The following is a 16,858-nucleotide window of genomic DNA, read 5'->3' on the forward strand; positions in this document are numbered from 1 at the left end:
GTTGCTTGAGACGATTAACATTGAAACTTCCTCGCACTCAGTCCCTGAAGATTTTTTGAGATCGGAGTTGTCTACTGCCTGTGGGGGCATGGACGCCCCATTGAGAAAGTACCTTCGTAGACTATTGCGGCAAGTTTGTAATGTTTCTGGTTCATATTATTTGCCTTTGTTTTCTTTTGTCGTGTGGCTTATTTCTTTCTCCGTATTAAATGTAAGGCTTACAATCTTTCTCCTTTCCAGGAATATTGATTAAAAAGCCTGAGGTTTGAATCCTCACATGCGTCCACCCAGAAGTTTGTCTTTCTGCTCTGCTATAAGAACGTTTGGTAGCGATGTTAAATAAATTGAGGTTTGAATCATCACAAAGGTCCACACAAATTTCTTCCTCTGCCCAGCTGATAGAGCAGATGTTCCTTATGAATATTGACCCAGCTCTTACTTTTTTTTGTCTTCCAGCTGATAAGGTGATGCGCAATTTTTCTGAGATAATTGATTTTTGACTGATATGATATAAACAATTAGTTCTCGTGGCCCCTCTCAAGTTAAGCTACAGTCACCATTCCGTTCTGCAAATGCCATAATTTTTTAATGTTGTTCAGTTAAAAAGCAGATACTCTCCAACCTGGCTTTAGTCTTTTTGTATTCCTTTGACTTTGAATGTCAAGGGTGCCGGAGAAAAGTAAATCCCCGCTTGAACACAGACACAGTCCTCTGGTGGTTACAGCCGAGAACCGACTTGTCTAGCCTCCGGGTTTGAGACCTATTTAACGGCTCAGTGCTCGTATCAATCAATGAAAATAAAAAAATCATAAAACATAAAAATAAAAACGATACGGATACATCATTGCCGAGGTACCAGAGGGTAAGAACAAAGTATGGGCAATCTGCACTGCACCTCTCCTCGAGACGCGAAAATAGACAAGCACTGAGAGGAGCGCACGAAACTCTCCTCACAGCTGGGATCACCTTCTCTAGGCTGACTGCAGGAGGTTCGAATCCTCGCAAGGGACACAGATTGCAATGGTTTTTCTTTCACTATCCTATAGATGATACCATTAGCTTTCTGTGATCCATCTTGTCTGCTGGGAATGAAATGTCTTCTTCTGAAACACTATCCTCAAGCTGAAAAAGAAGTGTGCTTGAACTAAATTTGCAATAGCTATAAACTGAAGCTAAACTCAAGTATTTGTTCCTGACAAAATTCCATGCAAGTGTGACGTAAATTTGACATTTGCTTTACATTTACCTTGCTCATTGAGCAAAGCTGTTCATTTGCTATAAATTTGCATTGGGATCTAACAAAAAAAGAAATAAAAACCCTTATTTAGTGGCCATTTGCCAGTTCCCTGAGGGTGGCCCATTTACTGGGTTCAACTGTATTCAGAATAAAATTTAATGTAAATGAAACTGGAATTAAATGTGATTGATCTATTTACCTTTGCTAGAAATCCAAGGGAAATAATAATTCAGGCCACAGGCCTGCCAATCATCCACTTAGAGGCTGATTACATGAGTCAGGCTGGCCTGCCCACATAATGCCATCCTAGCAAACAGTGAACTCGGCTCATGTAATCCACCCTTACTAAAACAACTAATCGGACAAACAAAAGTGGCAGGCCTCTGCCTACCACAGACATAACATTTTATTTTCATAAACACTGCGAACATATATTGCACAAAACTAACAAATTATTTTGACTTCGGCCGAACAAATTGTCTACAATATAAATAATGTGTTCTATAGCTCATGTCTCCAAAAGTCAAGTCACAATAAATCCTAAGAAACTGTCATTTACAATTAAACTGAATAAATAGCTTTATTAATCAAAAGCATTGGTATGCAATTAAAGAATGGGTAAAAGAAAGACTTCTGTCACTTGAAAGCACTGATTTACAAGATGTGCCACTTTTTCACCTGCCAACTTACAAAATGCCATTGAGAAAGCTTTCTACACCCATGTTACTGTCACAATAAATGGGAATTTCAGAGAAATAATTCAAACAATAAAAATGAATACGTAATAGTTTGTGTTTCCAGCACTCTATAAAGGCAACAAAAAATAACTGTCTGTATCAAGCATTACTATAATGAGGTTAGCACTTTTGGTTATTCTCTGTAGTTGGTCTTTTTCTTTCTTTTTTTTTTTTTTTGTATATGTATTGTGAAATTTTTATTTTCATGGATCAGTGTAAATTTTGTTTCATATATACAAACAATGTTATTTGTGGAAATCTCCCTATGAAGCTGACAGACAGTATTGATTTTACAGAAATACATATTAATCTGTTGACTTCGTCCAAAGCTTCAATTCATACAGGGTGACAATTTTACATACACATTGGCAGTACAACAAAAGCACTGACTGACAAGATGTGCCATCTCATCATCTGCCAACCTATGATGTGCCATCGAGAAAGCTTTCAGTGCCCTTGTGGGAAAAAGTCTTGGCAGGAAAAGAGCAGATTCCTCACTCCCTGAAAAAAAAAAAAATACAGAACCCAAGAAACAGTGAACAGCTTCAAATATTTAAGCTAATAGCGCTATCTACTGCGAGGATCGTGCATCATACGTATCTAATACCGCAGTTCAAAATATATAAACTTCATATATTTCATTGTATCTGATTTATCACTTTCACGGGTTTATTACGAATCGACTTAACGGCCTGCTCCCAGTTGGCTTGTTAGCTCAATTGGTAGAGCGCTGCACTAGTATCGCAGAGGTCAGTGGTTCGAGTCCCGTACAGGCCTCATTTTTTCAGGTGTGATTTTCGCTATTGCTTAAATTAGCGCTATCTACTGCGAGGATCGTGCATCACACGTAAATTTCCTGTGTTACAAGATATCCTTGACCTACACACGGCTAGATTTTCAGATATATTTTTAACTAACCCTTTTGAAACTTTGGTATCGGTATGAAGCTGTTTACTTGAACAAGTAGAGTTCGAACGTGTAGTTCGTGTTTTCCCGCCTTTCTGTTTCCTTGCTTCCAATTACACTCGAGTCTTCATTTGTACTGGCCAGCGTTAGCTAGGCACAGTACGATAAACATCACAACGAGGCAATATGTCAACAGGAGGTCGTTGTTTGGTTTTAGAAATATTAATTCGCGCGCTTTTTTGAACCTCAATATTCCGTTTGACTACTTTGTTAACAAAGCATCACAAAGCATCCGAGAGAAGCACTTGTAGTGTGGTTATTTTACCGTTAATTCGTAGTTAAAGCAAGTAAGAAAAGAATATGGCGGAAAGACGATTGCACGATCAAAACCATGATGTGGTTCCAGCGGCGAAAAAAGGAATAAAGTGTCCGACGATTGCATTGTGCTGCTGGAGGAGTTGATCCGGAGCAATCACGCTCTGGCGAGCGAAAATGTAAAGCTTCGGCAGCAGCAAGAGCGCAGCAACAAAGAAAACTCTGAAGCGCTTCAGCGGATCGAGGGCCGTCTTCTAACTGTTGATAATAATGCAGCCAACGTCCGTCGGCGCCAAAACAGAAGACAAAGGCGAACGACGGTAGTAGTTCCACCGGCTTGTCGAGTGAGTAAAAAAACATAACTGATAAGCATGAATAATGTGATATGTGTTCATAATTTGCTTGAATCAGTTCTGTTTCGTGGAAGATTTTCTTTTATGTTGAGTAGATGTTTGGCGCGCGAATTATATGCATAATTAACTTAATTATTTCGGCGGTAATCATTTGACATGATTAGATGTGGTTACATTTACTTGATAATCCTTTACCATAAACAGGTCTACCAGAAAAGTTTTTTTCCTCCCTTTTGTTTCAACGAGAATTATCTAGTATGAAAATTCATTTAATCATTTTTTCTCTTGGACCCTTTTGACCTTGCCTGTTTTATTCACATAGATGGGTAAGGTTAATTTTTAATTGTGCTTGTGTCGATTGCTCTACATCATCTAGCCTTCAAACAACCAGGGTTTTTAAAAAGCGTGAGAGTAGAAATAGGACATACTTGACAAACCGATTGTTGAATTTTTTTTCATTCTTTTAGAGAACTGTGAGGAGAATGTACAAACTCCTTTTGAAAAAAGATGACTTTAGTGGTTTCTATCTTGACGAAGAGTGAGTAATATGTTTTTAGATTCAGAGATATTTTACTTTATCTTGATTGAGCGAGGAAATCCGAGTCTAAGCTGCTGCTTGAAATATTGAGATGTTATGTGAACACCTTATGGTGGTTACAGTCGAACCTCGATTATCCGGACTTTTCGATTATCCGGACTTTTTCTCTGGTCCCGTTTTTTTTATGATTATTAATGAGCTTTGATCTTCCAAACTTTATGAGGTAAAAAAATTCAGAGATTATGTCTAAATTCAGGAAAAGTGCGTTTAAAACATTGCCTCCTCCGCTTTCAAAAGATCGAGCACTCGGAGAGTCATCGAAGCAGATTTTTATCTTCATCTCTTTTGTTTACATTATTGTCTCATTAATATTCATATTTTCGATTATCCTGACTGATTACCTAAGTCCCAACAGGTCCGGATAATCGAGGTTTGACTGTACTTTTGTCTTAGTGTTAATATTGTTACTACAGAATACCAGGCTTAATTGTATTTGTTTTTGTCTTAGAATAAATTCTGACAGCAACAACATCCTTTTTGAGCGGACAATAGAGCAGGCAATACATCAACAAGGAGGACCTGAAAAGTGTCCTTGGACAAAAGAAGTCATAGAAGGTAGCTACCAATAATCATAGCACATGCATTTCACTTTTACTGGGGTGTCATTACATTTTGTGGGTGAGCATAAGGATTTTGCACTCAAGCATATTGATGCATATCTCCTTTATAACAACTTGAGTTTTATTGAAGGCCTTGGCTTGAAAACATCCAGGCAAAATTTTGCTCAAAGTTGGTCGATTTGTCTATTGTCCAGCCCTTAATGATACCCCTGCTTTTAGTCTCTACCATCAATTCGTGTCTTTTACCACTTTCCCCTCAACATAAATGTCATCATAAAACTAGCATTCAAAAACACAGTTAGATACCCTGAAACCTCTAATGAGCACCTTCATTACATGGTCAAATTTAGGACTGGGGGGGGGGGGTGCATTTTATAGTTTTTCCTAACTTACATATTAACTTTCCCAAATGTTACAGAAATTTAAATATGTTGCAAACTGAAATTTTCAGGTTTATTTCTTGTCTCTAGATCTGAGACACTTCAGTGTGGATCCTCAAAAAAGCATACTTTACACCTTAGCAATGAATCACTAAGGACATACTAACTTGGCAGATATTCTAAGGTGGCCTGCCATAAATTATTATAAATTTGAACATTGTCATTAATTTATGTGGGAATCTTTTTACAATCAGCTTCTCATGGCATTTTCATAATCATTTCTTTAAACAGCTGCTTTACAAATATATTTCAAATATGTGTGAAAACACAGAAACTGAAGAGTGGTAACCACTATGAGGCTCATAAACAAAAAACCTGGAAGAGTGGTCTCCAAAGAGAGGTATTTATTGGCTAGGATACTATTTTGAACATTTTACTTTTCATATACCCTGCTGTTCACAAATGATGGGGTCCGACAGATGTTCAATGTTACCAGACTGAGTACACCCTCAAGTACACTTGATCAATGGGAGGGAAGCTATTTCCCATTGAATGTCTTTATTTTGGCACTTCAAAATTGGATGGCTTTGAATATAGACACATCTAAGGGACTATGTTCTTATTAGAGAAATTGTTAAATAAGTGAGGTATTCTGGTCTGTATCTAGAGCCTCCCAAGAAAATCTTTGTAAAATAAATTTGAAAAATATTAAAATGTGATGTGAGATAAATGATAGTTTGTATGCACCATTTGATGGGAAAAAAAAAAAGGACAAAGAGACCCTATATTATAACATGCTTAAGAATTCCATTCTTACAATGGGTACACACATATATATATATCAAGAGAAATTAGTGATTTGGATCATATTTTTCATTTGAAGTCCTATAACACCCTTCTCATGCCTGTTTAATTTTTTTATTTTTTTTAGAAGTTAATGAGACAAACTACAGCCCTGGAGCTGGTCAACTGGGCCAACCAGCATGAAAAGGGGAGAGCAGCAGAGGTTCTTGTCATGGAGGCAATGAGCAGTGAGGAAAGCTGCTACGAGGATGACAATGGAAATACCTCAAAAGTAACAAAATACTCTGTGCATCACCTTCAGTGGGAAAGTAGGAGAATGAAAAAAATTGAAAAGAAACTTGACAAGGCTTATAAGAAAAAGCTCACTTCAAGAGCTAAAGAGAGAATCCGTCCAGGGTTTATGGGCAACCTTTTCTGAGATGCCCACCTACTGAAAATTTTCCAGAGTGGGCAATAATACAGTGAGAAAATTGTTTTACTAATCAATGAAATCGAAAATGTACAAAATATCAAGCCAAGTCTAGAATGAGGTTATTTTGCATGCCTGCATGAGGCTTCTTTTTCATTGAATAATTATGGTCTCATCTAAAGTAAGTGATCGTGAATTCTTCAATGTTAATAAATTTCCTCCACATGAGATACTTTTTTATATATAGATGTACACATCATTTTTGTATATCAAAGTTTCAGCTGCATTTTAGAGTAAGAGAACTGTTTTCTATTACTTGTTTACTAAAAGAAATTAAGGTATATGATCATATTTAATAAGTATTACAGTTGTAATAATGTAGCAAATAACTGAGAGTTATTGCAAATTTAAGTCGATTAAGAAAATTTTTCTGAATTTTAGATTGATAGGTTGAACTTATATTTTTTATTGTTAGACAAGTATCATTTCAAATCACATTTCTTAGTAGCTGGATTTGAGAGTACAATTTGTGAATCAATATCTTTTTGTGTAGTTTGTTACTACAGCTAGTTATATAATTTGTGTATTTGTCATACTTTTATAGTGGTAAATATTCTATTACCTGCTTGACGAAGATTATATTATACATTGACAAAAGTGAAACAATTTTAATAAAGTATGTCAATCAGTAATTCAAACATTTGGACATCTCTTTTTTTAATTATTTATGGGGCTCGACTGGGATATCCTCAGCTTCATTGTAGGTTTATGTTATCTCAGGGGAACAAATGAGTTTTGAACGAAACTATTTCATCACTGCAATTTCAAACACTTTGTTATTACTTGAATGTGTGATGCTTCTTTTTCTATCAATTGTAAGGTTGCCCAAAATATCATAAGTTATTGGGATATAAATGAGGGTGTGATTAAGCAAATCAAAAGTCAGTTGAAAGTGAAACCTGCAGCCTTTAGAGGCGCTTAAAGGTCACTTAATGATGAATGTTAACAAAACTTGAAATTTAAGAGAATCAGAAAGTACAACTAAAGATGAATTACAACAAAACCTGTAACTTTAAGCAGTACTTAAAGGGAAACAAAAGATTGAAGAAACCTTTAAGATGCATTTACAAGTGGAAGTTTTGGTTGACTAAAGTTGACTTTACAAGAATTAAGAGGATTCCTAAATTCAATTAAATGGTTATTTAGGTTTGCTTTCATGTGATCTTAAAGTGTTCATGAAATGGTTATTTAGGTTTGCTTTCATGTGACCTTAAAGTGTTAACTAAATGGTTCATAAGGACACTTTAATTGACTTCGGAAAGTTCAATTAAAGATACATTTCAGAACTTTCGTATGTCACCTAAAGATGACTTAAATACTTCTAATGTTAACCTTTAAGTTACCTTTAAGGAAACTTAATTTAGTTATTTCATCCTGTGAGCCTTTAAGGGTAGTGAGCGACACAAAGGACCTTGGTGTACATTGTACATCTAACCTATGGCCACTATAAGTTGAAAAATGTTAAAAGAAAGCAAATGCTGTCCTAGGATTTCTAAAGAGAAATGTTGGTACTAAGAACTCAAAGATCTTCTCTATGCTATACAAATCTATGGTTCGTTCTATTCTTGAATATTGTGCACCAGTTTGGAGTCCGCACTTGAAAAAGGACATTTATGCTCTGGAGAGAATCCAAAGACGCGCATCCAGATGTGCCCTTGGCGAAAATGGCAAAGACCTGTTTTATCAGGAAAGATTGGATATTCTACGTTGGCCTACCCTAGAGAAGCGAAGAGAGTATCTATCACTGGTGGAATGTTTTAAGACAGTTCATAGTTTAAATGGTCTAAATCCGTCTTTTTTTACTTATGCTAGTGCCTTTCGTCCTCTCCGCTCTAATCATTGTTACAAATTGAAAGTCAAATCAGCTAGATTAAATTGTTACAAGTAATTATTCTTTGTCAGAATCGTAAACCTGTGGAATAAATGACCTAAAGACGTAGCTGAAGTAGAATCTTTGCGAACATTTAAGACCAAAGTCAAGAGTTACCTTTTTAAATAATGTTGTATATAGTTTTATGGTAAGTATTGTATATAGTTAAATCGCAACTCAATGTTCTTATATTTTGTATATTCAAATAAATGTTTAACTAGATGATTATTTTGGAAACACCCTCGATGGGGCTAACCTTTGGTGTCTCCCTTTCTTTCAAATTATTTATTTTTTGCGATTTTATAAATAATATCAAACTTTATTAACACTCAAAGCAAATAACTATTTATAAGTTAAAAGTAAAAACGACCTAATAGTAGTTCCGATTTCAATTAAAATCCTATTTACAATCTCATCCTTTTCGTCATCATCAATATTATTATTGTCGATGCTAAAATAAACATGCGTCTTTATTGTTCAAGAGACAAAATTACTCTAGCCCTAAGATATAATCATAATAATTTAATAAATTCACAAAAAGGTAGAAACAACAACAAAAAAAGAAGTTATATATAAAACTTGGTAAAATTTACAAAACTACGTTGGTAGCGTTGTCGAGGGAGAAGTCCAAGTCGATAATATCGAGGGTTCTTTTTTATGATTTGATTGAATAAAGTATTATTATTATTATTATTACTATTATTATTATTATTATTATTATTATTATTATTATTATTGTGTACTTTCATGATCCCGCGGTGTGGAATCCATCGATCACGTCGTTGGCAAGGCCAATGTCGTCTGCAATGGTCGAGAAATAATCACCCATAGTCTCTGTAATATCTAACTGATTGGTGATCATCGAGTTATTAATCTGTCAATTTCATTTCTAAGGATTCTTTAACTTTTTTGACCCAAGAAAAGGCATGAGTTTTATAAAACTTGACTTATTTTTGAGGTCGTCAGACTTGGTCTTCTAATAATCTTTAATGGCTTTACGCCTGAGACGTATGGTTTTGTTCCGTAACTTGTTTTGAAGTTTCTAGTCTATAATGGAAACTTTATTTGTGTTTTCAAATGTACAATTGTAAATCTCACTATGTATAGGCAATTTACAAATGCTGCTAGACATTGGCTTATTCAACACACACACAAAAATCAAAATTGCATCAAATCTGGGTTGTCCCAATTCCTATTTCTACAACAAAAGAGTATTATGTTGCTCTAATAGTTATATTTATCATTTTCTTGATTATGTAAAGTTGCTGCTGTTTTTCAATGCCTACGTCATTCATCATGCCTAAGAACGTAGAGCATTTATCTGAGAAAACGCCAAGGGAGCTCATGGAGAGATTTACAAATTTCACACATCTGAAAGTTCTACTCATTTCGTTAATCAAGTTCCGATATTTTTCTTTTTTACGTACTGCATTGTTGTACAGGTTAGATTCGAAACCAACTTTTAATTCTAGAACATATAGGCACTTGGACTGGATTAGGAAAAGAAGATCTGGGCGATAATTTTCACCAGTTATTATTGAGGGATTTAGAAAACCAGTAACATGTGCATAGAGTGAGGAGCTAACATTTAAAAAGGAAACATATCAGAGCTGTTTAACTTGATTTTATCTCAATCCGGTGTCCGAAGTTCCTTTTGTTATGTCTATATAAAAACATACAGGTAGAAAAAGAAAATAACTGAAAGTTTTGCACTCTTTTACATCCGATAGCTCTTTCTAACGGCGTGTGACACTCACTGACATTACGGACCACAAAGGCAAAGGCAAAGGCAAAGAGCGCACAACGAAACAAATGATCCACTGAGCAAAATAATGGCTCCGCCGGTGCGGCATTCATTTTCATACATTTCCCGGCAGTCCGGCCTCTACAAACCTCAACCCAGCTCACATATGTGATGCTGAAATTGATCAAAACATAACATTTTCTACCCATCGCATATCATATCCCCACCCAATAACCTAATGAATTCGTTTCGTGTTGTTCTTCTGCAGCATTTTGAAATCAGTGGTAAAACAGTTTCTAGATAGGTCTCCGAGCTCTCTCCGATCCACATCATCATCATTTCTGTTGATATGCAGATCAGCAAAAGCTGAAAGACTTGTGTCTAATTCATTTTTAAAATTTCTTTAAAAATGACTTTTACAGTGATTTAAGGCCTCACTAAAAGCATTGTACCATAGAAAGCAGATTACCAATATTTTCGAATATTTACCATCATATTATGTCGTTACTTCATAATATAATCTGATGGATTAAGAAATAACCTTTTTTGTCTCAGAAGAGACGGATACACCTGAAAGCGGCAACTGAATCAATCCCAACATCGTTACTTGGATATCGAATAAAGAAAAAGCCTGGATGAAATTATGGAGCATTAAAATGAGGATAGAAATAATGTGACAACAGGTCCAGAGACATTTTGCACCTCAGGTCTCGGAGCAACTTAGAGGATATTCATTTCAGCCATTAATCTTCCTCTATCTATAGTTGCAATTATAGGAAATTTTCTGATCATCTTTACTCTCCGCAAGGTGTCGTGCCTTCATCCGCCATCGAAACTTTTGCTCGGTTGTCTTGCTTGTACAGATTTGGGCGTGGGTCTCCTTGCACAACCTCTCTACAGCGCTCTCTTCATGTCTCCGGAGCATTCCAAGTGTTGTAAAAACAACTTTTTTACTTTTTTCGTTAGTATTAGTTGGATACTCTGTGAAGTATCTTTGTCAACAATGACTGCAAGTTACAGCACACCTCGATAAAGAGTGGTGACTACATCTTGTGCTAATGCCGCAGGGTCTTCATGAAATTAAAACCACTATTTCAAACAGCTTGACAAGGAAGTAAGCATCATATCGCGCTAGAAGATTAACAACTAATAATCATTGCTTTTTATGAAATAACGATCAAGAGCTCAGGATGTGGGCTATAACCCGAAAGTATATCTAAAAATTGCAACAAAAAGATCCTCAAGATCTTTCACAAACAGAGAAAGACACGACTATTTAACTAATTCCTCAAAATCTGTCGAAACAATTTAAATCAACAAATGCTCACTGTATCTGGTCCATATCTGGTCCCCGAAGGGCATCTCAAATTTGGAAAGAAATAACGATTCAGTTATGAATATCAAACATCTCTTATAACACTGGCTCCTTATTTTGTTCCCTGACGAGAGATAACTAGTCAACTATTTATTCTGCTGGTCTCTAATTTCATACCGAATAACTGAAGAAGATCAGTCTTGACAATTGCTATACGACTGATGACAACGAGGACTTTTGATGAGCTTTCTTTTGTTTTCTTCGTCGCCTACTCAGCGTGAGTCTGTAACAGATGCAGAAGTTACCCACTGCTTATTTTTCAGCTATTTTTGAATGGAAGATTAAAGATTAATGATAAGGTAAAGGTAATGGATGTTCACAACATTTTACTTGACTGCTATGAAAGGAAGTGAATCATCCTGCCCAGTATTTTATAAGCGATATGAAACAGCTGGGATCTTAGTTTGGATCTTAGTTTCACTGCTTTGAATTGTTCCAAGTGCTATTGGAGTTCTAAATTCTCCTCTGTTTTGGAGTTGCAAATTTCTGCTTCTTGTCTTTTCTGTTTCTCAAAACAAAAAAGACTAAGAATATGAAATTGAAAAAAAAATATTTATCCAAGAATATTTTAAGTTCAAACACATGTTAGTGCTTAGGGTTTTGAAAATAGCTGAAAATTTACAATTAAAAATAGATGAGCTTTTAACGGACTTGTGAAATAGGCCAAGGATTCTCTATTACGATTCTACTATAGGGCCACTTTTCATTTATGGCAGCGTTGTTTGGGAATCCAAAGTAACGAATGAATGTTTATTACGCCTTTTACGTCTCCAAAAGAGAGCAGCTGGGATTATACTCGATGCAGAACCACGTGCCTCTTCTGTTGTGCTTTTCAACAATTTAAAATAGCTGCCTTTTTACGCAGAAACTCGTATTAATAACTAAATGTGCAGTATTGTCTAGGAGAATTGAACACGCAGTGTCATAGTATCTTATGGACTCCTTGAAGTGGAATAGCTCTCGGCATTCACGTAATACCAGGTTTGGCAACTTGAATTTTATTACGCCTGCATACAAGAGAAAGACTGAAGGAGGAAGCTCGTTTGAAGAGTCTGCAATACAGGAGTGGAACAATTGAAATTGTGAAATAAGGAAGCTGCCGAGTGGAAAATGTTTTAAGCGCGCCTTGAGAAAGCAATTTCCACAAGATCAAGCTCACTTGCCCTACTTTTATCCATAATTTTTATTGAACTTTATTATGTATTTATTTATTTGTTCAATTTTTATCATAGAATTATTACCTGACCATTGTTCATAGTTTAATAATGTAATTTTCATCCATATGTAGTAGAGGGCCACAAGTTTACTAGTTTTTAACTATTATGTGTTACCCTCTTTAAATAAAGACTAGTACTACTACTTCTACTACTACTACTACTACTACTACTACTACTACTACTACTACTACTGCTACTACTACTACTACTGTATATATACTAGTACTACCAGTCTTATTAAAGTATACTTAGACACATTAAGACCAATTACAACGGCTCTCACAGCTACACACTGTATAATAAATTGAAAGGAACCAGCCAGTTCGTTTATGGAGCTGTTTTTGATTGCGAAAGAAGTCATTTTAGAGAAAAATTTTGGTTACCAAACGATTCAAACCGAGCTCCATATGGAGGGGAATAGGAAAAGCCAGTTTTTTCTATTCATCGGAATCAAACTACGAACAACGAAAATTGGAAAATCGCTTTCTCTCCTACGTACCATATGGCCTTCCTATCCTCTTTTCATTAGATTATGTGGCCAATTAACTGACCTGAGTGGTTTTTCATGAATAGTTAGGTTTTCATATTTATTTCGACCCAGGAAAACACGTCGCGAACTAAAGCACAAATTTTACTTGAAACTGAATCTTTCAACCGATCCTATCAAAAGATTGCTATGTCTGGTGCCGCCGCGATGGACTTCATCTAGCGAAATAGATTGTCTTTATATTATTCATATGATGTGATCTCACCGACTAAAAGACTACTTTCTTTGTTTCAGGAGACTTTGAAGCGATAGAACTGAAACTGAGTAAAGCAACCACAAAATTGGTATTAGAACTTAAATCGCAAATAAAAAACACGTTTGGCTGAGATTATGACGAATTTAACTAAGGATAGAAATTATACGACAACACTACAAGAGTTTTACTGCATTCAAGGTCTTGGAGCTTCTCAGAAGATATTTGCTTTATTTTGGGTCTTCCTCTATGTCTCCCTAGTTCTCAAAGATACATACCTTTTATATTAGGAAAAAGTTTACTGTGATCGCTTGGTGATATGTAAAAGTGCAAGTTTAATTCGGCATTATTTCATATAAGCTGAGGACCTCTTATAAATATTTGTAATACTCCAAAGAAAAATGAAAATAACTTTGCATCATAAATTGCTCATTATTTCTTTTCCAAGCTTCATGACGGCCTTGAACAAGGAAACATGTCTATCACTACACACTTGCACTTTGTTAAACGAAGAAAAATGTCAATGATACATACGCAAGCAAACTGCTAAGAACAGAAAATTGCAATCGGAAATGAAGTAGGAGGAAGAAATAGTGAATTGAAAGTAGAGGCTGGGAATGAAAAGAATATAGCGGAAAACGTCAAAAACCAAGTCTAATTTTTCTCTGTTACAAACAATCTTGAAATAAACCCTGTAGAAAAAACGGCAGATTGGAAAACCCTCTTTTCTATTACTTTTGGTGTACAAGTGGCTGAACGGGTAAGGAAAGACGAGCAAATTTTGGCAGTTTAACTGCTCTTAGGAGAGGCCAAGAGTTAGTAAATTCTTGGAGAGGTACACTCCACAAACAGCACAATTTCTTTCTGTAATAATTAAGATTCGAAACGAGTCACCTAACCATTCAAACATTTTGCTCCAGGGTGCTCATGGTGTGGATGCTGCCATTTTAAAAACCAACTTAGTAACCTAGCCGCACACGCAAAACCTCAACGCGTGTTTGTAAAATAATTATTTGAGTCATGTGTATAGCGCTCGATTGTTAAACTGATCATAAAGAGATGGAAAAAAAGGCAATGAGACTTTGTTAAGTCACAGTTAAGCAATCAGTAGCGAATTCGAAGAAATATTTAACATGGTAGCCTCGAAATTTTCAGTCAAACTGAAGACAATTTTCGAAAAGTGAGGTCACTCTTGGTGGAAATTTGGAACGCGGTCAGTGTCTAAATTTCATACACACTCTTTGAAGGCAGAGATAAATTCGACTAAGCTCAAAAGTACATTTTCCCTTAACCTCTTTATTCTTACGTCTCAGTATCTGAAATTCGAAAGACGCGTGTAAGTAATGTTTAATCTGTTGGAAAGAGGTTGTATGTAACCAACTAATAACCTTCAAAAATGGACTTTGGTTTCTTTGGCTTGAGAAGTTCTTGCAAGAAGAATTTGACCGCTTCATTTTTCTGAGTGTCCAGAAATAACATACAAGGTCAGTTGAGATAATTTGATCAAACTACTTTTAACTTTGAATATTTTGACTGGGTTATTCCGAAGATTCAAGGTCAAGCTTACTTTACACTGAGTAATTGATTTAGTTTTGTTTAACCCAAAATTTCTACTGCAAGATATCATTTACATTTAAGTTTGATGTTCTCAACTTTGCATTATAAACACTTCAATGACTTGACTTTGTGTTTCTTGAACACAATACGGCGGAGAATCCTGTTTGTCATTTCGAGGACTGAACTGAATAACTGAATCATTGAAAAGAAGCCATTAAACCTTAGCTATTACATCTGTGATAATAAGGTGCTGTTTTTTGCTTCGGAGAGAGTAGCGGTCTATTCACTTTTGTTGGATTGACTTCATGGTGGACTGCAGTTAGATCATTACATTGACGTTCATCACATTTTATTGGAGTAAGGTGGCTTCTAAGTTTCTTCGCCGCCTAAAGATGCAACAAAATTCCCTGATCGTGCCTATTACTGCTTGTCATCTCTAATCTTCCAGCAATACAGAAATGGATTTATAGCTGAGTTAGACATCAGCAGAAACAGTGCTACAGCATAGATCAAGTTGAGGGACTCTGCATGTTATACAAACGAAAGAAAGCAATGCAATTACGCCTGCGACCAGACCAAATGGGAGATAACAAGCAAGTAATGTTATTTGTACCCGCAGTGCTGTGAACACCGTCTTTTTGTATCTCGCTTTGTTCAGTTGATTTCCTTCTCCATTCTTTTGTCGTTGGTGACCTTGGTCTTGCACTTGTGCTTGCCAGAGGCTAAGGGTGCGATAAATTTTGGTGTAACAGAGAGTGGAGACCACTATGCATTTTAGAAGTCCTGCAGAGCCCATACTTAAGGCAATACGATAGCTGTAATACACCATAGCTGCGATAAAGACGCTGACTGAGCCATATAGTAACAACAAAGGCCATTACGTGCCTCACAGTCACCAACTCCCTGTATCTTAGCCCCAGAGAGGGAGCAAGAAGTCGATCTACACTAATTGCAGGGAAGCAGGGATGGCGTAGTGGTGAGAGCACTCACCAATGTGACCCGGGTTCGATTCCCGGACCCGACGCCATAAGTGGGTTGAGTTTGTGTTGGTTCTCTTCTTTGTTTCGAGGGTTTTTCTCCGGGTTCGCCGGTTTTTCTTCAGCAAAAACCAACATACAGCTGATTCCAGGTGACTGTAAGCTGTGCTCCAAGATCACACATGGACCGTATAGCGGCTGCCAGAGGCGCCATTGTAAGCTTTCGGTTCGACCTTGTTGAGCTGCATCGTTGCTGTACTTTGCGACGGCGATTAGCAGTGAAAATTATTATGAAAAAATTATTATTGCAGTCATTGTTAACAAAAATACTCCGCATAATATTGAAGTTGTGGTAAAAGAAAGTGCCCAAAAGTAGTAACAACTCTTGGAGTACTTTGTATACAAATAAAACCCATTGAGAAAAAGATTCGAAATAAGGCTTACACCCAAATCTGTGTACGCAAGGCCACCGATCAAAATTTTTGACGGTAAATGTCGAGAAGACACTTTTCGAAGTGCAAGGATGATCAGAACATTTCCCAAAAATACCACGATGGATACGAGGATTGATAAAATTAAAATGAATATCGTCATGGCTTCTCCAAGACTTGAGCTGCAATATTAATATCGATATTGCATGGTATACACCATGCTATAGTTTCCATACCCAGTTAAATTCGCCATAGTTTTGGTCGGCGTGTTCCTAGAGTTTGCTAACCCCATACCTAAAAACACATGTAGAAGTCATTTACTACAGACAACTTCCATCATTTGATTCTGTGACTATCATCATTGGCGCGACGTCCTCATTAAAGAGGGTGGTGTTCTTGTATAGAAAATCGTCTTGAAAGAAGTTACTGTTCCATGGGCTTTAATTTGCTACCATTTCCGAAGTGCCTTTTTTCGTTGTTACAAAATGTTACAACAAAGATACTTTGTACAAAAATATGACTGCAAGAATTATCATGGAATCACCTTTGCGATGTTCATTCAAAATAAGTTTTATGCCAGTTTCTCTT

The 16,858-nt window shown here is 36.2% G+C and overlaps 1 long non-coding RNA gene and 1 pseudogene across 2 annotated transcripts; one reads left to right on the forward strand and one right to left on the reverse strand.

The window, feature by feature from the left end:
* Positions 1–1,600: 1,600 nt before the first annotated feature.
* On the reverse strand, positions 1,601–3,030 carry LOC148725325 (uncharacterized). Its single transcript, XR_015991279.1, has 2 exons — positions 2,893–3,030; positions 1,601–2,475 (listed from the first exon to the last, which is right to left on the reverse strand). It is a non-coding gene; the product is annotated as an uncharacterized LOC148725325 (long non-coding RNA).
* Positions 3,031–3,240: 210 nt separating this feature from the next.
* LOC148725326 (uncharacterized) lies at positions 3,241–6,997 on the forward strand (annotated as a pseudogene). Its single transcript, XR_015991278.1, has 5 exons — positions 3,241–3,539; positions 4,016–4,086; positions 4,595–4,701; positions 5,378–5,486; positions 6,018–6,997. The product of XR_015991278.1 is annotated as an uncharacterized LOC148725326 (transcript).
* The last annotated feature ends 9,861 nt before the right edge of the window (positions 6,998–16,858 follow it).

The sequence above is a fragment of the Stylophora pistillata genome, chromosome 8 (genome assembly GCF_964205215.1).
Source record: "Stylophora pistillata chromosome 8, jaStyPist1.2, whole genome shotgun sequence".
Taxonomy (NCBI): Eukaryota; Metazoa; Cnidaria; class Anthozoa; order Scleractinia; family Pocilloporidae; genus Stylophora; species Stylophora pistillata.